The 25,373-nt window shown below is 34.9% G+C and overlaps 1 protein-coding gene and 1 non-coding gene across 2 annotated transcripts in view; both read left to right on the top strand.

Moving 5' to 3' along the window:
• SLC2A13 (solute carrier family 2 member 13) overlaps positions 1-25,373 on the top strand; it is a 383,993-nt gene that overhangs the window by 318,718 nt on the left and 39,902 nt on the right. The window lies entirely within an intron of this gene.
• On the top strand, positions 3,357-3,490 carry LOC119624054 (small nucleolar RNA SNORA22). Its single transcript, XR_005240143.2, has one exon. It is a non-coding gene; the product is annotated as a small nucleolar RNA SNORA22 (small nucleolar RNA).

Here is a 25,373-nt window from a genome sequence, read left to right as displayed (position 1 = left end):
ATATAAAAACACTAAAAAACAGTTTAAAAATAAAATTTAAACATGTGCTTCAGTATATTACCGCAAAAATATTGCTTGGAGCCATACTTTATGAAAAACACTTTTTAAAAATTATTGGAAGAAGCTAGGTGAGTTGGCACATTCCTGTAGTCCTAGCTACCCGAGAGGCTAAGGCAGGAGGATCACTTGAGCCCAGGAGTTTAAAGCTAGCCTGGGTAACATAGCAGGACTCCATCTATAATCATCATCATCATCATCATCATTATCATCATCCTGGCTAAAAATTATTAGAAGAAATATTCAGCATATTTCCTGAAAATATTCACTGATATGCCAGGGAAGCAGTTTATCTATGGTGATAGCATAAGACCAAATGTATTACAAAACTATATCAAATAGCAAAAACAGAGCATTTTCCTTTGTAACCTCTGTAAATTTTTTGAAAAGAGATATCACTTTTGTATTTAGAAAATGAAATTTATTTTATTATTAACAAACCACATCATTATCTTAAGGTACTCATGTACAGGATTGATGTATTTTTATCAGCTAGTCACATAGGGATAAGAAAAACTCCAGCTGTGCTCCTAAATTAATAACAGTGTAGCTCAAAGTTAATTTTTACCAACATAAATTTTATAGAGAGAAGTATAGTATCTAATATAGAATATTTTAATCAATTTGAGTTTTAAAATTCTACTTTTCTTCATGTTACTGCTTAAATAGAAGTCATTATGGTACATTATTCTCTTTAGTATCTGTGGCTGCATGTTATGTGTTTGGAAGTTTCATCTACCTGTAAATAATTTCAGAGATCACATGCCTTTAGGCTATTACTTTTTCAAGTTCAGAAACTTAGATTCCCTTGGATTTAGTGACTATGTTGCAGACTCTGATACTATTTATGTTGCACAGTCTACAAATCAAAAGACCAAAACACTTCTGAATAATTTATCTCCCTCCTCCATGTTAATTTATTGAATGTCTTAGTTGATATTCAATTGTAATAATAAATAAACACTTTTAAACAGTTTTATCCAAGTAATGATATTCATAGTATATTTGACTACCTTTCATTTTTAGTCAAAAGCTAATATTTCTAGTCAACCCATGTTCCTTTTACATTTTTAAAATTTTTCTTCATATTTCCTTTGAAAAGTAGACTGTGAGTTATTTCTCACTAAAGAAGATTAAATAAGACTAAGATTTTTATTATAAGGATAAAAGCCAAAGTTTGAATTCCATGTGTATGGTGAATGTAAGATAACAGTGGTGAACCTTGGTTCATCAAACATTGGAGCAATTAAGCATCAGAAGGTGTACAGCAGAGATGAAGTCTGGGGAGCTTGAAATTTATTAAAAAGGGTGTTGAGAAAGTAATGAGAACAAGAGAAAGGAAAATGTATGGCTGGCGCCAATACAGGAAATATGAGTTTAGATCAGATTGTTAAAGAGCCTTATTTAGAGATTTTAATTTGTTTTTTATAGGTACATTTTTATAGGTGTGGGAATCATATTGCCAGTGATTTTAGGTGAATGGCTTTATGTGATACCTGGACATGGACAGGATATTGTGTCACATAGTGAGTTAAATATTTTCAGTCTGTGAAGAAGAAAATCAGTTGGCTAGCATGATTTTAACACTTGGGCAGGAAACATTATCTAATTAGAAATTAATAATGTTCTTTTCATTCCATTTTTATGTAACCATCTTCTATTCTTGGCAAGTGTGATTTTGATTGATTGTATTATTGTTCAAAATATCTGCTGCCACTCCCAAGGGAAGGATTGTATTTCCCTGGCCCATTCAGTCTTATCCACATGAGTTGTTCTGGCCAAGGAAATTAGAGTGGAACCAATCCCTGTCATTTCTGAACCAAAGCTTTAAGGCATGGAGTTTTAAACAAAGATTTTCCACGTCCTCTTTTCCTTCTTCAGTATAGTTGGCCATATCCTAAAATAGAAGGTGTTCCATTAGATTTGGTCACAGGGTGAAGAAAATGTGGAGCAGAAGCATAACTGACCTGAAGCAGACCTGTGGTGTGAGCAATGCATTAACCTTGGGGTTTGTCAATCTCACTGCAATCTGACCTCTTCTGTTACTCTGACATAATTGGTTCTCTTCTGACTGATATAGCAAGATAAGCTGGATTCTACTGTGGAAGGGCACAAATTTTTTTTTTTAAGTTATAAAAGGAACTCTAAAGAAAACTATTAAACAAATAGTAGTACAGGGCAATGAAAGAAAGGGTAAAAAATTATGAAAGGGATTGCCAAATGTCGTGAGTTTGGGGAACACTGCCATAGGAAGTAGAGAGTTGTTAAGGTTTTTAAGTAGGGGCAATGTAAGTGGCTTTAGGTTTAAGAGATAAAATTCTGATATAGGAAGGAAGAAGAAATTGTAAAGAATTTTATAAAGAACAAGTAAAGGGCAGGGCATTTGCAAATATAGTAATATAAGGGATATAGAAGAATGGTGCTTGCATTTTTAAATGTTGTTTTTTATATATATAGATAGATAGATTTAAAAATTTAAGCAGAAGATTGTACATGCTGCTATGGTACAGAAAGAAGAGCAGCATTAGATATCCAGATAATCTCAGGAAGTGTTTTGCTGGACAGCATATATGAAATAAAATTTGACCATTCAAATCAAAGAACCACTGCCTCTGTACACATCATTTGGTATCCAGGTCCTTCTTACTCTCTTGGTTTCAGTGCTAGTTTTATAACATAAACAAAATAGTTTTCCACTACATATGATCTGGGTTTACAACTTGTGCAGTTTGTACAATAGCAATCCATGTTTTAGTATTGGAATATGCATAGACATTCATGAACCAATACCAATCACAATTCCTACAGTTTCAAAACAGTGCCAAAATGGCAACCTGAAAACTGTGATAACACGAAACTCTGTGCTCAGAATTTCTAAGAAAAATCCATTATAGTGCCCTTCACTCTGACTTTACTTGTCCTCTGTTAGGATGAATGCTGGCGTATTTTATCTAGGAACTTTATTCTTAAATAGTTCCAAGAATGAACCCACTTCATTTTCATTTCAGAGACACATGTTTCCTGGAACCCTCCAAAAATCACATTTTTTTCTTTTTGTTGTCATTTATTTGGTAAATGAGTTATAGGGAAAGATTGGATTTAGAGCTGTTCTGCATGGACAAACTCATAAATATTAAACTTAGGTTTAATAATTATTGGTAGATTGGATTATATAACAGAATTTAAACTCTGTTCACATTGGTATGGCATTTATACCTGGGAAGATAAAGAGTTTTTTCTGTGGTCATTTTATAGGATTGAAATTTGACATTGTGCTGCATGCTATTAAAAATGTATTATTGCACAGTGAACACCCAAGTGTGCTTTATAGTTCCTTTGGCTTTGACTCTGTGCTAGAGCAATGTCTGTCATTTTCCTCTGCATTGAAAAGAACATTTATCCTTTCAGATGTATTCAGAAAGCCAGCACATTTAATTGAAAGCATATTAAAAAGACTCAGACATTACTCCCTAAGATTTATAATCTAAGAGGTAGATTGTAACATTTACACAAACATACTTCAAAATTATTTTAAAGAAATGAATGTTCCTTTTACAAATACATAGAGAAAGAAAAATATTTACAGTGTATACTGCTTAGCGTCATGGACATTTGAGAGAAAAGGTAAATGAAAAATGTATTGTAGAATGTGCAAATTTGGAGTGAGTTTTAGAAATCAACCCCGGGCTTTTAGGAACATCAAATAATAGAAGGTTTGATAAATAAAAGTTTATAGTAAACTATGGGATAGAGTATTTCAGATACAAGATATGGACTGTAAATATTTAAAGATTATGTATTAACACCTTAATATATTTTAAAATAATGCTGAAGGTCTTATAACTGTGACTTACTTTAACTTTCTGTGACATAAATGAGGAAAACAAATTCTCCAAATGATAAAAATACTTGTAAACCATGAATTTATTTTGTGACATTTTTAGGCCCGTAAAAATATATCATATATTCTTTATTATTCCTGATGAAAATTTCATTTAAGGCTTAAAAATGAGACTGCCTGTGTGATGCATGGATACCCATTTACTAAACCATTTCAACCATCAAAACTTCTGAAGCCTCAGAGATAGGAACCTGCTTGATTATATAACTATACTGTTTTCCCTTCTGTGGGGTGCAAGCGGTTGTCTGAAAACTGTAATTGACAGTGGAAAATCATCTTTGGTTTAACATTGAGTTTTTGGGAAATGCTTGGTTATGCAGACCTATGTTGTTTTTTAATTAATTGGCTTAGGAAACAGGCAATCAGAATTCTGCTCAGGAGAATCAGGGAAGGAAAGGGCCAGATCAGAGTTGTCAATATTTTACATTTCAATTTTTATACTTAAAATAATATTTTATGTAGAAACTTTTCTACATCTGTGCTTTCAAACTGTAGTTGTTATTGGTATATGAAACATCTACATTTATTCTGCCTTCTTAATCGTTCCACAAACTTTAAGAACTTTCTGTATAACCTAAGATAGAATGCCAAACCATAGTATTTATAAAAACTTGGGGGACATCAACTAGGACAGTTAGACACACTTGAAACAGAATTTCAAAGGTGATTACAAAGCAGAGATACATGCTGACCTTGGGCTATGTCACATAAGCTACTTATGTAATTAGAACTTATAAACTTATGTAATTAGCTACTTGTAAAGTTAGAGTTAAACAAAGAAGGTAATTACTCAGAGCATCATCTTCCCTGTTAACTCAGACACTATTTTAAGTTCTTCATTGATTCGTGAGAGATCCTATCTGATATCTTGGTAGCAGTGGACATTTTTGCAAGTAATTCTCGATTATTATTACTTTGCTTCTTTAAATAGAAATTAAGAAGGTACAGATCAATATTTGATGTCTTCTCCCCCTCCCCCCAACTCATTTTTTTTTTTTTTTTCCTGTGACTTCACAGAAAAGTTTCAAAAATCAACTCCTCAGTGTTAGGTGTACATGACTTGGGGAATCAGATGATTTTTAGGAGCTCTGTGCATATTTAATAGCTTTTTCAAGACAGTGAAACCAGGAAACGTATTTTGTGCCACTGCAATTAAGCCTAAGAAATTTTATGTGATTGTTTCTGTCTGCCCAGATCCAGGAGGGAGGCAGACTCTGGAAAGCCACAACACATTAGGCATGACTGAGAGGAGGGATCACACACCTGGGGATGTCACTTGAGTCAGAGGAGTGGCCCAAGAGGGCTGTCTGGCAGTGCAAGAATGCAGGAGGTAGATTAAGAAACATTTGTAGAAGTTAAAGAGCTGGAAAGTGTTACCATAAAGAGATACTACTTGAAAGGACAAAGCAGAGGAGAAACTGACAAAATAGAATGAAGAAAAACAGGGCAGGCCTAGACAAGCCCAAAGAATGTGTATCCTGGAAGTCAGTTCAGGAAACAAGAACACATAGCCTTCTCTGTAGTGAGTATTCTCATTTGTGGATCTCTCTTTGCTGGGCAAGGAACTGCCTTTGAGGTAAGCAGAATTGCCCCAGGTACACTGACAAAGTCCTGATAAGGCTGATAGCTTTGAGTTTTTCTCATAGATTGTTTCGTATCTACATACTTTGGCTATCGATATTTTAAAATATATATAAAGTATGTAAAACTAAAATGACTACTAACTGAAATAGTAGTTAAATTTTATGATCTACTGTGTACAACTAACTTTTTTGTGAATATAGATGAAGGGTTCTGTATCTTTGTTTCACTAAACCCCTTAGCCATCATAAGTTGCCTTTCTCAGCTGGCCTTTATAAAAGTTTGATGTTTTGTGATGCAGAAGTTTCATTTCAGGCAAGAAAATGTCTCTACACTAAATAAGGAGTCGATACAATGTAAGTTACTAAGAGCTCAAATCTGTGGAGCAGATGACCCACAGCTAGAAGCCAGCACACCCCATCCTAAATGGAAACAGTAATGGAAGTGATCATTCTGTGGATTTGCCTGTGACTAGTAACAGCAGTGTAACCTTGTCTAATGACCTCCTGCGTCCCATCCTAGCACACACACATGGACCACCCCAAAATGAGCAACCTGGAACTGGTTATGAGCTAGTCTGAGTCTTTCAAAAGAGACTTTCTAATGAATTTGTTGAGTACTCCTGTGAGAGATGTTCAAAGAGATTAGTATACTTTTTCCCAATACTATTCACTCTTCTTTTATCTTCCAACTTAAAAGTTGAATGAGATGTTCTCTGTGTGCTGCTGTTATGAAAAGAGAAGGATACAGTCACTCACCACCTACCTATTTTTTTTCCCTCAAGGCATTTGTGGTTCTTGGTATCCTGAAAGTGGGAATGACTCAACCCACAATAGGATAATACGTTTGCCCAAGATAAAAGGAAATAATGAAGCATACCCAGTATATAGGATGTAAAAAGCTAAAAATATCTGTTTTTCTAGGCATTTTTATTAAAGGCTTTCAAACTCTTAAAAATCTTTAAATTGTTTAGAATTCTTCTGAATTCAGTAGAGCATTGCTTTTCACCAGCTTATCGCCAAGAACTAAGGATGAAGGAGAGCTTCTTGCAGCATAACCAAAGGAGACCCATGAAAGGACAGGCTTATTTGTTGGTTTTTCATCCTAGTGTTTTATTTTTAAAAATTAAGTGAATATTCCTTTAGACCCTAAAATACACTCATGTCCAGCTTACTAATATAATTCGTGTATTACTTATCCTTGATTTTTCTAGGCAACCCAACCTACAGCCTTTCATCTCATCTCATCCTTCACCCCATCAGTGAGAAAAGAACATTTTTGCTTGTAGAAGAAATGTGCTATTTTTTTCTGTAGCACATCAGTACATGTGCTAATTTGAGAATCATAACAAGCGTAGATCCAACCCAGAAACAAACCCCAAGTTCACAAAACTTAAAAAGGAATAGGCAAACTCTAGTTGAAACTGTTTCAGACCTCAGCTCACTATCAACCCAGGACATATTATGTGCCTCATCAATTTAAATGTTACTGTTAGGATTTGGTGGACACTGTTTAAGTCTAGAGAATAGCTAATTGAATAAGACTTGAATATCTAATTGAATTTCTTGAACAAAATGTATACTCAGAACAGAAAATATTTCAGAAATCTATGACTTCATAATGTCACTGGCTCTGAAACATTAACACACTACTTTTGCAGTTTTATTTGGTTATATTTATTTGACAATTGGATCTCTTTTATAGAATATTGTACTGTGCTATAACTTAACAACTAAAACAACATTTGTTTTTTCCAGACTGGGAATGTCAGAATTATGTCATTGTAGCTAGCATATACTAAGATACTTTTCAGCTATTGCTTCAAATGCTCTATTTTTCCCTACATGCCCTTTAGTAGAACTACTTTCCAGTGCCTTTTCTATAAGCAATAATTTTGCATTATGGTTATTTTTATCCCTGTTTGCCTCTTCGTGTTCCCCAAACCAGAAACTTCTCAAGGGCAAAGTTGGGATAATGTTGTTCTCGCTGCCAGACATTATGCCTGGATGCATAGAACTCTCTCAGTGCATGTGAATATTAGTGAAAGGATAGTAATAGGTGAAAAGAAAGACAGCTACAGCCTACCAGTCCTGTAGCTGTTTTGACAAAGAACCTGTTCATTTTATTCTTCCAGATGATTTTATATCATGTGGAGAAGATAAGTCTGTTTGAAAAACTTGGAGTAGAAATGACAGTAGTTAGCAATAAAGGCCAGACCATCACCATATCCAATACAGCTCACAATATTCTCTGCTTTATTCTGTTTTCTCTTTTTCTATTTTTGACTCATATTTGGGCATATGGGATTCAGGAAGTTTCTTTCAGAAAGTCTAAAATCAATGGGCAGCTTAGCTTTGGTATAACATAAAGAGAACACTTCCTGGAATTCAACGACTTTGATTTGTGTCTGGACTCAGTAACTGACCAGAAGATGGCCTTGGGTCATTTATTTTACTTGTCTAATCATTAGTTTGCGGATCTTTAAAATAGAAAAAAGTAATAACACTAGATCTTGCTTACATCCAAGATCACTGAGAAAGTCAAATGAAAAAAAAAATGTGAGAAGAATTCGTAAACTTGATTTAATTTTTTAGAGACGAACTTAAAAATCTCAGCTCCACAATCTAGCATATCTTTCTGCTTTACCTAAGTGGATAAAGTGATTGATAATGCATATCTTAATTGGCAAATGTGAAATTTAAAATTTCTTTCTTAGTAGTGTTGAGCTACGCCTTGAAGGATAGATAGGATTTGTACATGCAGGGATAGCAGACATAATTGTATGAGATAACCAAATTTAGTAACTGACAGCAATTTGTGTTTTTCCTCTAAAATTTTTTTTTGTTGTTCTTAAGTATGTGAGTATTTTACCATAAAAGAGGAGTTTTTTTTTTTTTCTACCAAAGCATTCTTCAGTTTTAAGAACTTTTATCTGTTAACTTTTGTTAAATTGTATATAGTTATAACAGTGTTTAGCATTATCAGAATTTTGATTTAATTTTAATGAGCCAGTGTGTTATTTGATACAATAAAGATCAGCTAAAGCCTTCTTATGTTGTTCTTAAAGGAGTAGATGTTTTCTCTTTACTTTCTATTTGGAAAAAGTTTAGGCTAGTTTTTGAAAACAGTACAAAGAGGAAATTATGAATACATAATTCATTAAGTGTCTTTCATAAGCTTATTCCTCCTAAGCTATTACACTTGCTGTCTACATCTGTAGCTCATTTCCTAGGGAGGTAAAGCAATGACATTAAAACTCCAGCAGTACGATCTACATCAGAATGGCTGATTAATGTTTTGAAGTATTGTCCCCAGACCTCACATTTTAAATTAATTTAATTCTTAATTATCACAAAGAAAGAAAAGAATATAGGCAAAAGTGAAGAGAATATTCAGAGCAGTTTTCCTCCTCTTGAAAGATATGATTATAGCTTTACAGAATTTGGCAATACGATATAGATGAAGTAATATAGGAAATCACTCATACTGGAAATTGTCCAAGATTGAAACTTTCGATATGTGGAGTTATCCAAGATGTGACTGTGTAGATTTCAGACAGTTTCCAAGAATGACATTCTTCAGCATAACATGGAAATTCCAATTTTAAAATGCCTGTGTAGGGGTTCTGTTTAGTTAATATTCCCAATTACATCTTTTTAATTGCTATTTTACATTTTAAATCAAGTGGAAATCACATTGAGATTTGTAGATGGTAGTGGCTGCAGCAGTGTTTTAAGTCTCCCTGAAGCTTCTTCAACCCCCACTACTCCAGTAAAAACAGACAGGTGGCAAGCAGTGGGCCTTATTTGAATCTTGATTCAAATGAACTGAAAAAAAAAAAAAAAATCATTTAAAGACAACCAGGTAAGTGTAAACAGTGATTGGCTGTTTAATGTTCTTAAGAAATTATTGTTAATTTTTCAGGTGCAGTCATCATATTGTTGTATATTTTTTAAGTCCTTGCAGAGATACATACTGAAAGAGTAACAGATGAAATATGGTATCTGAAATTTGTTTCAAAGTAACCCAGGAGAGGTGGAGTAAGTGGCAATTTAGATGAAATGTGATTGGCCATGTGTTTATAGTTGTTGAAAGTTTGTTATGGGTACATCCGGTTAATTATACTGTTCTCTCTACTTTTGAATATATTTCAAAATATTTGTAATAAAATTTTGATGTATGTCAAAATAAATGCTGACCTAGATTTTTTTAAAAAAAGGATTTTTAAGATAGCTAAGAAGCAAATAGAATAGGTAAAATGGAATGCAAAAAAATATCTAATTAATCCAATAAAAGAAGTTTTAAAGGGAGGGCAAAAGTAATACTATAGGCCAGGCACAGTGGGTCATGCCTGTAATCCCAACACATTGGGAGGCCAAGGTAGGCGGATCACTTGAGGCCAGGAATTTGAGACCAGCCTGACCAACATGGTGAAATCGCATGTCTACTAAAAAAAAAAAAAAAAAAAAAAAAAAAAAAAAAAAAAAAAAAAAAATATATATTAGCTGGGCATGATGGCAGGCACCTGTAGTATCTGCTACTTGGAAGGCTGAGACCGGAGAATTACTTGCACCCAGGACGCAGAGGTTGGAAGGAGATCATACGATTGCACTCCAGCCCGGGTGACAGAGTGAGACTCCCTCTCGAAAAACAAAACAAAACAAAACAAAACAAACAAAAAACCCTACAAACTAAATATTTGTCCCCCCACCCCCTAAAGTCATATGTTGAAATTAGAACCCGCCAGGCGCCATGGCTCACGCCCGTAATCCCAACACTTTGGGAGGCTGAGGCAGGTGGATCACTTGAGGCCAGGAGTTCGAGACCAGCGTGGCCAATATGGCGAATCCCTGTCTCTACTAAAAATATACAAATTAACCAGGCGTAGCAGTGGGCGCCTGTAATCCTAGCTACTCAGGAGGCTGAGGCAGGAGAATCACTTGGATCTTGTAGGCGGAGGTTGCTGTGAGCTGAGATTGCACCACTGCACTCCAGCCTAAGCAACAGAGCAAGCATCCATCAGAGAGAGAGAGAGAGAGAGAGAGAGAGAAAGAAAAAAGAAATTAGTCCCAATGTGAGGATATTTGGAGAGGATATTTGGAGGTGGGGCCTTTGGGAGGTGATTAGGTCATGAGGGTGGAGCCATCATAAATGGGATAAGTATCTTTATCAAAAGGACCCCAGATAGATTCCCTCTTACCTTCCACCATGTGAGGGCACAGATAAAAGATGGCTATGAACCAGGAAGCAGGCCCTCACCAGACACCAGATCTTCTTGTGCCTTGATCTTGGACTTCCCAGCCTCCAAAACCCTGAGAAATTTCTTTGTGTAAAAGCCACCCAGTCTGTGGTATTCTGTTATAGCAGCTTAAACAGACTAAGACAAATAACAACAGTGAGATGAGATAACCATAAAAGAAACAAATTAGAGATTTAAACCAACTTTATTGGTAAACTATGTTAAAATAAATTGTTTAGAAACTCCAATAAAAGACAGAGTTGTCCAACTAGACATGAACACAAATGCAGCTGTCTGCTGTCTAGAAAAATGGGGATGGAAACAGACATACTATATTAACACTAATCATATAAAGCTGGAGTGGTTTTGTTAATATTTGACAAAGACTCCAGATTAAGGAATATTATCAGAGATTAAGAAGGATGGTTTATAATAAAGTGGCCAATTCATCAAGACATAAAATTCTTAAATGTATATTCCTCTAATAATAGATCTTCTTAGAAATCAGTAAAAAAAAAGTTTTCACAAAAATTACTAACTAGTTGGATATTAAGCAATACATTTCTAAATAACACATGCTGTAAAAAACAACATCAAATGGTAATTAGAAAATATTTTGAAGTCAATGAAAATGAAATTATATCGAGAACGTCAGGGGGCAGCTAAAGCAATACTTAACAGCAAACTTATACATTAAAATAAGTATATTAGAAAATTTTAAGAGGTTTAAAATCAATTACCTAAGCTTACAATTATGATGCTAAAAAATGAAGAGCAACTAAAACCCAAAGTATTAGAAGGAAAGAAATAATGGTAGTAGAAATCAATAAAATAGAAAATGTAAAAGCAATAGATGAAGTAAATGAAATCAAAAGGTGATTTCTTGAAGAGATCAATAAAGTATATAAGTCATATCTGGACTCGTTTAGGAAGAAAAGAAGACCCAACTTTCTATTATTAAAATTAAAAGAGAGCACTTCAGATAAATGGACAAAATTCCTGTTTACACATATTTCCAAAACAAATAGGTAAACTAAATCATCTATTTAAAAAATCAAATTTGTATTAAAAATCTCCCCACAAAGAAAACGGCATTGGTGAATTACACCAGATATTTAAAGAAGAAATAATGCCAATCCTATATAAACTCTTTCAAGAAAAGAGCAGAGTAGGGGAAATTTCCCAACTCATTTTATAAGGTTGGTTTTATCTTCATTACCAAATCTACCCAGAAACTACAAGAAAGAAAAACTATAGATGAACATCACAGTATCTCCCTTGTATACAGACAGAAAAATTCTCAAATTGAATCCAGCAATATAAAGGAATGCGTGGTTGATTTAACATCTGTATTCAATTGGTGTAATTCATTATATTAATAGAAGAAAAGAGAAAAATAATACAACCATCTTAATACATACAGAAAATAAACTGATGAAATTCCAAATCCATTCATGATAAAAAACTCTCAGAAGGCTTGTAATGAAAGGAAACTTCCTCGACCTGATACACAACATCTCTTAAAAACCTACAGCTTATATTATACTTAATAGCAAAATATTATTTTCCCTCTAAAATCGAAAACCAGGTGAGAATGTCTACTCTTAACACTTCTACATGACATTTTCCTGGAGGTCCTAGCCAGTGTAATAAGGCAAGAAAAGGCATATAGTTTGAAAAGGAAGATATACTCTATTTTCAGATGGCATTATTTTTATAAAATGCTATAAGAATAAATGAATGTAACAAGGTCTCAAAAAAGGTTAATGTAGACAAATATATTTTACTTCTATTACTAACAATTGGCAAATGAAATATTTTAAAGGCTAATTATATCACCAAAACATGAAATTCTTAAAGATAAATTTAGCAAGAAATAACAGGATCACTACACTGAACACTATAAAATGTTACTGAGTGAAATTAAAGAAGATCTAACTGAAGAGATCACACTCATGGATAAGAAGACTCAATATGTTAAGATGTCAGTTCCTTTTAAATTAATCTATAAATCAACTCAACTAATTCTAATCATAATCCCTATAAACAATTCTGTAAAAAATGACAAGCTGGTTCTGAAATTTATATGGAAATGCAAAAGAACTGTAGTGGCCAAAACGTTCCTGAAAAAGAAAGACATTCCCTATCTGATTTCAAGACTTACTATAAAGTTACAGTAATCCAGACAATGTAATGTTGGTAAAATAGAAATAAACATCAAGGGTTCAGAAGAGAGTCGAGAAATAGATCCATATATGCATGGCCAATTGATTTTCCATAAAAAGACCAAATTAATCCAATGGGGAAAGAATAGTCTTTTCAACAAATAGTACTAATGCAGTTGGCTGTCTACATTGTGGGAGAAGGTAGAGGGAATGCACCTCAGTTCTTACACCCTAAACAAACAAACAAAAAATCTCAATATACATCATAGACCTAATAGTAAAAGCTAAAATCATAAAACATTTATAAGGAAACAGGAGGAAATCTTTGTGACATCAGGGTAAGCAAGTAGATAGGACACAAAAAGCACACGCAACAAAAGAAAAAATTGATATATTGGAGTTTATTAAAATTAAAATGATCTACTCTTTGAAAGACATTGTTAAGAGAATACAAAGCCCAAGCCACAGACCAGAAGTATTATTTGCAATAAGTATATCTAACAAAGGACTTATGAATAAAGAATTCTTACAACTTAAAAATAAGACAAAAAAAGCAACCTTTCTAAAAGGCCAAAAGATTTGAACAGACAAGTCACAAAAGACTATAAAAAGATGGCAAATAAGCACATAGATATAATGTTCAACATTATTAATCATTAGAGAAATGCAAACAAATTATATTGACATGCTACAGCACACCAACTAAAATAGCTAAAATGAAAAAGACAAAATATTAAGTGTTGGCGAGGTTGTGAAGCATCATGTTAATGGGAATGCAAATTGGTACAAACACTTCAGAAATTAGTTTAGAGGTTTCTTCTGAAGTTAATCACATCCTTTCCATACAACCCACTAATTCAACTATGACATATTTAGTCAGGCGAAATGTGTCCAACAAATGTTTGTACACAATCGTTTATAGCAGCCTTATTCATAATGGACAAAATTGGAAATTACCTAGATGTTACTTCAACAGGTGAGTGGATACACAAATTATGATACACCCATATAATTAAATACCACCCAGATAGATGGAATGAATTACTGATATGTCCAGTAACCTGGTACAATTTCAGAAACATTGTGTTGGGCAAAAAAGCCAGATACAAAACAATGTATACTGTACAAGTATTTATATAAAATTCTAGAAAAGCAAAACCAATATCTGTTGACCAGAAATAGCCCAGTTATTGACTAGAGTTGGGCATGAAGGAACTTTTTGATGTTATGGAAATGTTCACTCTCTTGTCTGTGGTAGTGGTTACATGGATTTACACATTGTCAAAACTCATTGGCTTACACATAAAATGGGTACACTTTATATTTCGTATATTATACATGAATGAGTGATTAAAGTACTGGATTTCTTGGCTTCCAAGAATTATAGCATACAAAATCATATATTCCTAGCTATTTTCAAAGGACAGACTAATTCTACTTTAAGCAAACAGCATTTGATGACACTTTTTATCACAGACAAGATTCTCCTGGTACAATTATTAAAAGTTGGCTTAGGCAACTTTTATAGCTAGACTCACCTAGGGGGAGAAGAAGACCCAACTCTCCATCATTATAATTAAAAGAGTGCACTTAGAAGAAATGGACAAAATTCCTGATGACACAAATTTCCAAAACACAAAAACAAATAGAAAAACTAAATCATCTATCCATTTTAATCATCAAATTTATTTGCTTGTCGCTTACCTTCAGGTTTCATAGTCCCGTTGAAAGCAAATGAGTACCCAAGCTGATATTTATCAAGTCTTGTAGCCACCCTTTGTTTTTCAATTAATGTTTTTATTTTGAAATAATTATATATTTACATGCAGTTTTAAGAAATAATGTAGAGATCCCATGTACTCTTTACCCAGTTCCCCTGAATAACACCTTGCATAATTATAGTGTAGTTTCACCCAGGAGATTGACATTGATTCAATCCACTGATTGTGTTCAGACTTTGTTTTACTTATGCATGTGTATGTATTTTATATAGTTTTATCATATGTAGGCTTGTGTGTCCACCAGTACAGTCAAGATACCGTTCTATCACCACAAGGATCCCTGGTGGTGGCCTTTTATAAGCACACTCCACTCCCCACATCCTCCATGTCCCTGTCCTTAACTCCTCATGACCACTATTTAGGTTGGTGCAAATGTTTTCGAGGTTTTTGCATTACTTTCAGTGGCAAAAACTGTACTTACTTTTGCAGCAACCTAATGTGCTTTTTTCATTTCTGGAATGTTGTCATCTCAAGAATGTTTAATAAATAGGATCCTACACACTAATCTTTGGGGACTGGCTTTTTTCTCAGCATAATTCTCTGGAGATTCTTGTCTGTGTCAGTAGGTCATACTTTCTTATTGCTGAGTAATATTGCAGAGTATGAATATATCGGTTTTCTTAACAATTCACCCTTTTAAAGACATATGGGTTGTTTCCAAGTTTAACTCCTACAAATTTATTTTCAGCTGTCTTGATTTCATTATTCCATAACAAAACATAACAATCAATGTTTCCCACAGTATAATTTAAGCATTTTGAAGAATTCTCAAATATTAAGATACTAACTTTCTGTATACCGTCTAAAATACCTTAAGATCTTTTCCTGAGTCTGTTTAAGGAAGTTTCCTTGAAGAAGTTGTATTCCAAGTACAGTGGAACTTCTTTTATGGAGCACTTTGGATTAGATTTTACCACAACTGAGAACATGACTTTTTGTGGACTTCTTGTAATTTTCAGGTAATGATAAATGCAATCAGATAGAAGCCTGTGTGACTTCTAATTGGATCACAGGGAAAATATATATCCTGTAGCATTTAGGATAAAAGGTGCCTCATTCAAGGGACAGAATGTAATTTTTTTTTTTTTTTTTTTTTTTTTTTTTGAGACGGAGTCTTGCTCTGTCGCCCAGGCTGGAGTGCAGTGTCGGGATCTCAGCTCACTGCAAGCTCCACCTCCTGGGTTCATGCCATTCTCCTGCCTCAGCCTCCCGAGTAGCTGGGACTACAGGCGCCCGCCACCTCGCCCGGCTAGTTTTTTTGTATTTTTTAGTAGAGACGGGGTTTCACCGTGTTAGCCAAGATGGTCTCGATCTCCTGACCTCGAGATCCGCCCGTCTCTGCCTCCCAAAGTGCTGGGATTACAGGCAGAATGTCATTTTCTTCTGTGAGTGGAAAAGGCTGATTGATTCATTAGGCACCTAGGGTCAGTTAGATATTCCTGTTAAGAATATCTTACAATTTGTTGGGCAAAGGTTTTGGTTCTGACATATCCTTCATTCCCTTCAAAATGCATTTAGAATTTTTGATCTAATCTTTCAGCATTAGAGGTTCCAGGCAAGATAAAGAGAGTCAACTTTGAAATATAAACTTGTCATCAATTTTTTTCATAATTTTTAGTTTGTGAAATCATGTTCTCGGAAGCTGTTGTGAAACTTGCATATATTGGTATACAGATTGATTTTGTGATTTTAAATATCAGTTCTGCTGCAGCTACAATTGCTGTCACTGTAAGCTTTTTCTGGTAGCAAAATCAATATCAGAAAGAAGTTTGTTAAATTGCAGGGAATCTGCTATGGCTAAGGAAAGTGTTTAATGAATAGACCGGCCATTAATTGTCTCTTGCTGTTAGATCCAATTACCTGTGAAACTAAGCAAATCCTGCCCACGGCTTTCTGCTCTCTTCCTGTGTTTCCAAAATGTCCCTTCAGCAAACATAATAGAGAAAAAAGCGGGCAACTCCCTTCCTAGATTCTTTATTTAAAACCTAAACTCTGACGTGCCCACTCAGATCTGGTTTTGTTGATGCCTAAGTTACTGAGGAAGTGCCACTCCTCCAACTCCCTTCACTTACCTTTGCCATTAGCAGATTATTTAAGTGAAATGGATTTTTGTGTTTAAAGAGCGCTGTCAGCAGTATTTACAACTTCTCCAAACGTTTTAAAAAATATTGTAGCATGTTTTAAATATAATAGATCAGTTTTTAAATACACTATTTCAGGCCTATGGGAATAAAGTCTCTGAAAAACAACAACAACAACAACAACAAAGGCATTAACCTAAGAGACAGAGTATAATGCAGGCTGGAAAGATTTGTCATTTATCCTGTCTGTGCTCCTTCATGATGTACCCAGATGCCCACTTCCCACACCTTTTACCTCTTACGCCTGCTCCAGCTACCCCAGGATTATTACAAGTGCCTCCTAACTGGTGTCCCAGCGTCAGCCCCAACCCCTGCCTCTCCCTGCACAAAGCAGAGCAGCCACAGTGATCCTTTTCAAACAAGGCCAGATCACACGATTTTCTGTTCAACACTCTGCAGTGGCTTCTCACATCATTTAGAATAAAAACCATGCCCTGCAGAGTCCTACACATTCTGGCCACATCCAACACACAACTCTCCGGCCTGGCCTGGCCTGCCCTTGCTGTCTTCCTGGCTCCTTCCATTGTCACCACTGGTTGACCCTCACTGTTCTTGCCTGCCCAGCAGGCTTCTCCCTCCAGCAGGCTTCTCTCTCCAGTAGGCTTCTCCCTCAGACTGGCACTTTCCAAGCAAGTGCCAAAGTCTTCAGGTATCTGCAGAGTGTTTTCTTTCTCTGCCCAGCATAGTGGCTTCCCTGGGAGCTCTGTCAAAACAGTAGAACTACCCAACCTGACGTCCTAGCACTACTTACCCTGCTTCTCTTTAGTGTATATAATTCTCCATTTACATTTAACATGTAAATATAAACATTTCTGTATGTTTATCCATTTATTTTCTAAAATGTAAGCTCCATGAGAGGAGAGACATTCTGTTTAGTATTGCTACACAGCGGACTAGAACAATGTGTGTAGCCTAGAAGTCACTTAGCAAATACTTGTTGAATAAATTAATTAATTAACCAATCTATGTCCCCTTTCCTTTATTCCATATTAATATAAAAGTTACAGAATAAGCTACAAAGAAATCAGGGAATACCAAAGCTATTTAATAAGCATAACATGAGTACAGTAAATCAATTGGTTTTGACAGGTTATTATTATTAATCTAGCAGTTTCTGGTAATGAATGTTAAACTCTATCATTATGATTGTGAAGTTGTCAGTTTCTCTTTGAAATTAATCAGTGTTGCTTCACATAGCTCGAAGTATATTATCAGGTGTTTATAAGATTAGAACTATTTCTCTGATGGAATGAACATTTTATTATAATGACATTTATCCTTATCAAGGATAAGGATAGTAGTTATCAACTACTTTTGCCTTAAAATTTATAGTATTTTTACTACTTTTCTTTTTGTTAATATTTGCTTGTTACATCCCTTTTTCTTCACAAGTATTTCAACTGTTTGTATTTGCATGTGTGGGTATGTCTCCTAAATAAGATAGTGTTTTTTCCCCACCACTCTAACCAACTGCCTTTTAATCAAGTCACAGCATGTTTACATTTACACACATGCAAACCAGTTTTTGTTCATAATTTAATTTCTTGTCAAATCTTTTTTTTTTTTTTTTAATGTATTCAGACATTTCTTCTTCCTCTACTGTATCTTTTCTTTGGATACTTTGAGCCCTTTTCTTTTTTTTTTTTTTAATTATTATTCTGTAGTTTCATACTGATATACCTTGATAGAGGTGTAATTTTATTTATCCTGGGAAGGGATCATTGTCCTTCCTAGATATGAAGATTCTTGTTTTCCATCAGTTATGAAAAATTCTCAGCCATTATATTTTCAGATATTACTTACCAAATTATCTCTCTTCTGTCCTTTTGGAATTCCAGTGAAATGCACGCTGGCCATCACATTCTGCTTTCCCTGTCTCATAAGCTCTTGTTCACACATGTCATGTCATTTTTTAGTGCCATATTCTGAGGAATTTATTCAGATCATTCATCCAGTTCACTGCTTTTATTCACATATATCCAATTTGCTGGTTAGCATATCTGTTGAAGGATTCTTTTGTCTGACTATATATATATATGTGTGTGTTTGTATGTATATGTATTTTTTTCAGGAAGTTACATTTTATATCTTTTTAAATCTGAATGTTTTTACAGTAGCTATTTTTTAATTTTTTAGATATCTTCTTTACATAATTATATTCATGCTTATTTTTGCTCCTAAGTGATAGTTTTACAGTCTAAAGTTTAATGTGCCTGTAGCTCTGCTGTTTATTGTTGTTATCCACTGCTGGCTACTGATCACAGTAGATTGTTTCCTCATGCATTTTGTATAATTGTCATGTAAGTCTATTTTCATCAAGGTTTTATCTATGGCAATCCTGTGCAGCCTCTGTTGAGAGCTTGTCCTTCTAGAGAGTTTGTTTTTTGTTGTTGTTGTTGTTGTTGCATTTGCTTCTTTTAGATGCCACAGGGCTATCACCAACCAATAGGCTGGTCCCTAGAATAAGGGATCATTTACAGCGGCTGCCTTATACCCTGTACTTCAAGTGGGAGCCCATGGAATGGCTGTACTTTACTTCTCCTTTCTGAAAATTAATACAAATAAATTTAGAAATTTCTGCCTTCATTGTATCCTAAGAGGCCCATGGAAGATACCTCCAGTGAGGCCTCTTTTCCAATGTCATTATCTTGGATGATTCCACACTGAGTTGCCCTTCCCAGAGGGCTTTGTTGCCCTATGACATAATTTATTTTAATGTTAATTTCCCTACTTGGAGGTTCCTAGATTATTCATTGAAATCTCAATCTGATATAATATTTTTGGCCTGTGGTTATAAATTCTCAGGATGGAGATATAGTTACATATCCATATCTATATCTATAGTTACACATTCATATCTATATCTCTGTATCTTTATATCTATAGATATGGATATGTAACTATGTGTATATACATAGACACATCTACATATAGATATGTAACTATATATACACATAGTTCTAGACAGATAAATGGATAACAGTCTCAATCTAAGTTCACACAGAAACATACAAGTTTTCTTGTGTCCCACTTCCAGTGGGTGGGTATCTCTGCTTGTACCCCTTTTCATCAGGTACACTATGCTTATACTTCCAGTCTCCTACAACTCCTTGTATGAAGTGGCCCTTGCCTATTTCTCTGGCATCATTTCCTGCCACTGTATTTCTCTTACTTCTGTGCATAAACCATCTTAGTCTTTTTTCTGTTTCTCAGACATACCAAGGTTATGTTGCACTTGCTATTTACTCATAGAATGTCCTTCTACCATCTTCACATACGTCCATCTTCTTATTGTCATTCAGATCGCATATCCCCGCATGACAGGATACATAATATGAGGAGCTGCATGCAAAATGATAATCAGTGTTGCTTCTGTAACTTATGTAACAGGGCCCCTTGTTAAAAATGATCAATAATTTCAAGACAGTACAAGCAGAGCACTAAATTAAACAGGGACTTCTAAGTATGAGGCCATATGCAGTCGCAAAGATTACACACCCATGAAGCCAGCGGGACCTTCCTGACCAGCCCATTTACTGCCCAACCCCACTTAGTGTTTCTCTGTTATATCACTTTTGTACTTTTTTTCATCATGACAATTATCACTATGTGAAATTCTTTGCTTACTTATTCATTGGCTATCTCCAGGTACTAGATTCTAAGTTCTGTGGGAATGAGGATGGCTTGTGTTGTTTGCTGCTGCAGCAGCTAGAATGGTGCCTGGTTCATTAATTAGTTTGTGTAATGAGTGAATAACGTCTGCTTTCCTAATGAATCTCCAAGTAGCCCAAGAACCTTCTTCAACATAATATGCTAGGTCTCCACTTCCAGTTGATCTGATTTTGCACAAACCAGTGAATTTTGGATTCTAAGCCAGCCTTTTTTTTAATAGATAAGGAAACTGAATCCCAGACCGCTTAAATAATTTGCTAAAATTCAGAAAACCAATTAAATGGCAGAGCTAGGAAAAGAAAAATAAGTCTGCTGACTTCCAATTCTACCCTCTTTTTCCTAGGACAAGTACATTGGGTGAATTTTCCTGCTGTAATAATCTTTGTATTCGGCCACTTGACTTTTAAAATAATCTTAAATGGAATATTTCCCAAATTTCAGTCTTAATTCTGTGCAAAGAGAAATTAGACTAGGTCATGAGGTCAGCCCTCTCAAGCAGATTGTCATTTCCTCTGGGAAAACTCTGTTTTGTTTATGGCTGTTTGCTTTATGTTTTGTTTATGCCTTTGCTACCTATAGCAGCTTCAGTTCTTTCAATCCCCCTTAGAAACAGCCTTGCCAATTCTTACTCAGTATAAGTTGCATTCCTATTTATATTATTCTCAGAAGAGATTTTAGCCACAAATTATTTTTCTGTTTACTGTTTTCATTCAAAGCACGTCAGTACCAATTACCTTTCTGCAAAAATTCCAAGGATTTAAAGATATATTACCTTTTTGGGAAGCTCAATGGCAGTTTTAGAGTTGCCCTGATTTTTTAATGTACCTAGAAGATTGGGATAGGTTCAGCTATCACAATAAATATTACATATACGTTTACTCGGCAAAAATCTGTTTTTCATTGAACTGCAAAAAAAGGCAGACATCAATCTTCATTTTGTAATTTGTACATATCACCTGCTCCACTGCAGATGGGGAACACTTCTTACTCTAAGGATTCTGACAGGTGACACATTATTCTGTTGTAAATTTGATTCTCTATGTACCAACATCTGAAGGGTCTACCAAGTTTCTTTCTAAGGCATGTGAACTCATGATCCAGCCAGCTGTCCTCAGTTGCCAGGCTTTAGTAATGTGAATGTGTCATTCTGCTTTGTCTCAAAACACATTCTTGTATAATAGGCCTAACTTTAAAAAACATTCAGTTGTTCCATTTCACTGATGTGCATTCTCTACCATTTGAATTGCTATTAATTGTACATACTGTTTTATGGTCTTGATTTTTCCCATCTTTTTGACCAGGTTTTTAGCTAACCCCCAGATTCGGTTTTTGCTTTTTTGTTTTGTTTTTTGTTTTTGTTGAGTTTCTTGGGGGCAGAGGGTTATCTTCTTGTTTATTTGATTTACTCTACTCTGCCAGTTCTAGAGGAAATGAAGCTTATTTTTCCTATAATTTTAGAGGTTATTCTGGGTGGGTTTCTGTAAAAGTGGGCCATGTAGGGGATCCTAATGGTCAAGATTAAAGAACAGAACAGGCTGGGCTTGGTGGCTCATGCCTGTAATCCCAGCACATTGGAAGGTCGAGGTAGGTGGATCACTTGAGGCCAGGAGTTTGAGACCAGTCTGGCCAATATAGCGAATCCCCATTGCTACTAAAAGTATAAAAAAATAAAAAAATAAAAAAGAGGCCAAGCGTAGTGGCACATAACTATAGTCCCAACTACTCGAGAGGCTAAGGCAGGAGAATCACTTGAACCCAGGAGGCGGAAGTTGCAGTGAGCTGAGATTTGCGCCATTGTACTCTAGCAGCCTGGGTGACAGAGTGAGACTGTGTATCTCAAAAACAAAACAAAACAAAACAAAACAAACAAAAAACACCAGAACAGTAATTCTTGAGGTGGCTGTATTATCTGAAGTGGGGATAGTGGGGACAAGATGGTAGGATTGTTCGAAACAAGCAGCACCTTTATTTTATTACTCTAATTTATTTGGGGGACAATTTATAAATTAGAATTTTAATTTATAACTATAAAGCTGTTGTATTATTTCATAAAATTTTATGTTTATATTATATATATAAAATACATAATAGTACATTAACATGTTTACATGTCATTATAATTAATATATAATTGTGTTTACAGAAAGTATTTTGAGCTTCATTTAGTACTAAAGGAATGTAAAAGATTTTTATGTTTCCAAAAGTGTCATGAGAAATGTCCCAGAAGATTAAAAAAAAACTGGAATGGATGTGATCTGTCTCACCAGCCTTTCAGCACTAGCCCAGGATGTTCCTGGGAGGTTGTGCATGCCCTGCCAGGAAGCCAAACACAGGAGCTGTAGTGTCTGCTCAGGACAGAAGCACCTGCTTTACAGTTAGAAACAGTTGAAGGGCTCTTATGCATAATAAGTATGTTGTAAATTTTTGATGAATTAATAGTTACTTGGGGATCTAGATTTTAGTTTACTGTTTATTAAGCTATCTCCTTTTGCTTTCCATTTCTTATTCAAGTTAATTGATCTTCATTTAATATTCCAGAGCCCCTATATTAGTAATCTATTGCTATGTCACAAGTGACCCTAAAACTTAACAACCTCAAACAATGAACATTTATGTCTCACTCAGTTTCTCTGAGTCACAAATCCAGGAGTAACTGAGCTGAGGCTCTGGGGTGGTAACTCTCATGAGATTGCAGTCCTCTGAAGGCTTAAGGGGAACTAAAGGATCCCCTTCCAAGGTGGTTTCCTCATGTGCCTGGCAGGTTAATGCTGGTTGTTGTCAGGCCTTAATTTCTCTCTTTATGTGGAGTTTTCCACTGGGCATCTTGGCTGTCCTCATCACATGGCAGCTAGCTTCCTCCAAAGTGGGTGATCCAAGAAAGAGACTGACAGACACCATCATATCTTTGATCTTAGCTTCTGAAGTCACACTCCATCATCCCATAATATCAAATTGGTTACACAAGTTAACCCTATTCGGCTACACAAGGGCATGAACACCAGGAAGTAAGATCATTGGGAGACATTCTGGAGGCTGACTCCCACAGCCTCTAATGAAGATCTTATTAGAAGTATTCTTTAATTAAAACAATAACTTTTATGTTTACATGGATGGAATATATAGGTTGAATTACGACTGGTTTTCAGTATGTATCTGTGTGTGTGTGTCTGTTTACTATAACTGGCTTATAACATGTATCTATTAGTGCTTCATTTTATTTGAAAGCATACTTGCATCTAGGAATATGATTAGATTATCTGCTTCATGTTTATCATTCTCACAGAATAGAAGTTACCAATGAGAGACAACAAAAGGGACGAAGTTGTCCTCATAATCTATGTGAAATTGACTGAAATATTTAGCTACTTTACAAGAGATGGGTTATTAGATTAGCTCCTCATTTTGTGTCAAGTCACCACTTAATGTATTTTCCCATATTGCTGTTATTTATGAAAACAGAAAACCATATTCTGCTAGAGAACCAACATATAAATGAGAAAAATCTGTGCTGAAATAAGAAAATAACATTATAATTATAGCTCAGGAAATGCAAGTCAGAAATCCAAAATAAGTTCAGTGTATGCTGAAAATGTTAGCATTTTTCAGTGTACTTAAAGATAATTACACTGCAAACATAATACAGTTTTTACCATTGTTTCCCAGCTGAAATGTTTAGGGATATTTGCGTGCTTACTTTAAATCAGGCTTGCATGCTTGCTTGAAATCACATGCTGTTTTCATAATATCAGAATTTATATGAATAATGAAATGAATAGTTTTCATTAACCAGTACTTACTGTTGAATAGTTTCCATTATCAGGTGCCTACACAAGTTATCAAATAGTACTTTTTAGGTAATTATGTTTTAAGTTTTTTTAAATAACCAAAAAACATTCTTTTACACTGATATTGAGCATAAAACAAGTTGCTTTTCTAATAGAATATTTGGCAATATGTTTTAAAAGACTTAATGTCCACATTCTATAATAAGCAGCTTCACTTATAGAAATGTGTTATAAGGAAATAACTAGAAAGGAAGTCAAAGGTGCATAAATGTCCATGGCAGCATTATCATTATTAAAAATAGTACAAAACCATCTAGCAGGAGAATGGTAAAATAAATGATGCTACATCTTATTGTTAGTTGGCATATAGACTGAACTGCTGAAACCAAAATACCCATCTAAACAAAGTTTATTTCAATCATGTTATATTCTGGAGATTTACTGGCTGACTGTACAGCACAAGATTATTTAAAGCCTAGGTTTTCTCTCCTTTTTCAGTAGTCACTAGGGTATTATACTTTCTAGCTTCTGCCAGCTCACCGTCACCAAGACCTTGTGCCAGCTCATGGGAATGGAAAAAAAGGAAAAAGTGGGCAGGCAGCTTGCTTTTAAGGAAATGGTCTAGAAGTCTTATACCTCATTTCTTTTTTTGTTTGTTTGGGTTTTGTGTTGTTGTTGTTGTTTGAAATGGGTCCCACTGTGTTGGCCAGGGTGGTCTCAAACTCCTGAGCTCAAGAGATTCTCCTGTTTCAGCCTACCAAGTAGCTGAGATTACAGGCATGCACTACGGCACCCAGAATTGTACCATATTTCTGCCCACATTCCAATGGCAAAAATTTGGTCACATGGTCACACTCAGATCAATTAAGATGTTAAGGGTTACCCCCTGCATCATGAGAGTGAATGAAATATGAAAATTGCCTTGCATAACCTTGAAAACATGTTAGGTCTAGTACTAGTTACAAAAGGTGATATACTGTATGATTTCATTAATATGAAATGTCCATAATAAGCAAATCCATACAGACAGAGAGTAGATTAGTAGTTGCCA

The sequence above is a fragment of the Chlorocebus sabaeus genome, chromosome 11 (assembly GCF_047675955.1).
Source record: "Chlorocebus sabaeus isolate Y175 chromosome 11, mChlSab1.0.hap1, whole genome shotgun sequence".
In the NCBI taxonomy this organism is placed as follows: Eukaryota; Metazoa; Chordata; class Mammalia; order Primates; family Cercopithecidae; genus Chlorocebus; species Chlorocebus sabaeus.
The sequence above is the reverse complement of the archived record's forward strand: the minus strand, read 5'-3'. Positions and strand labels throughout refer to the sequence as shown.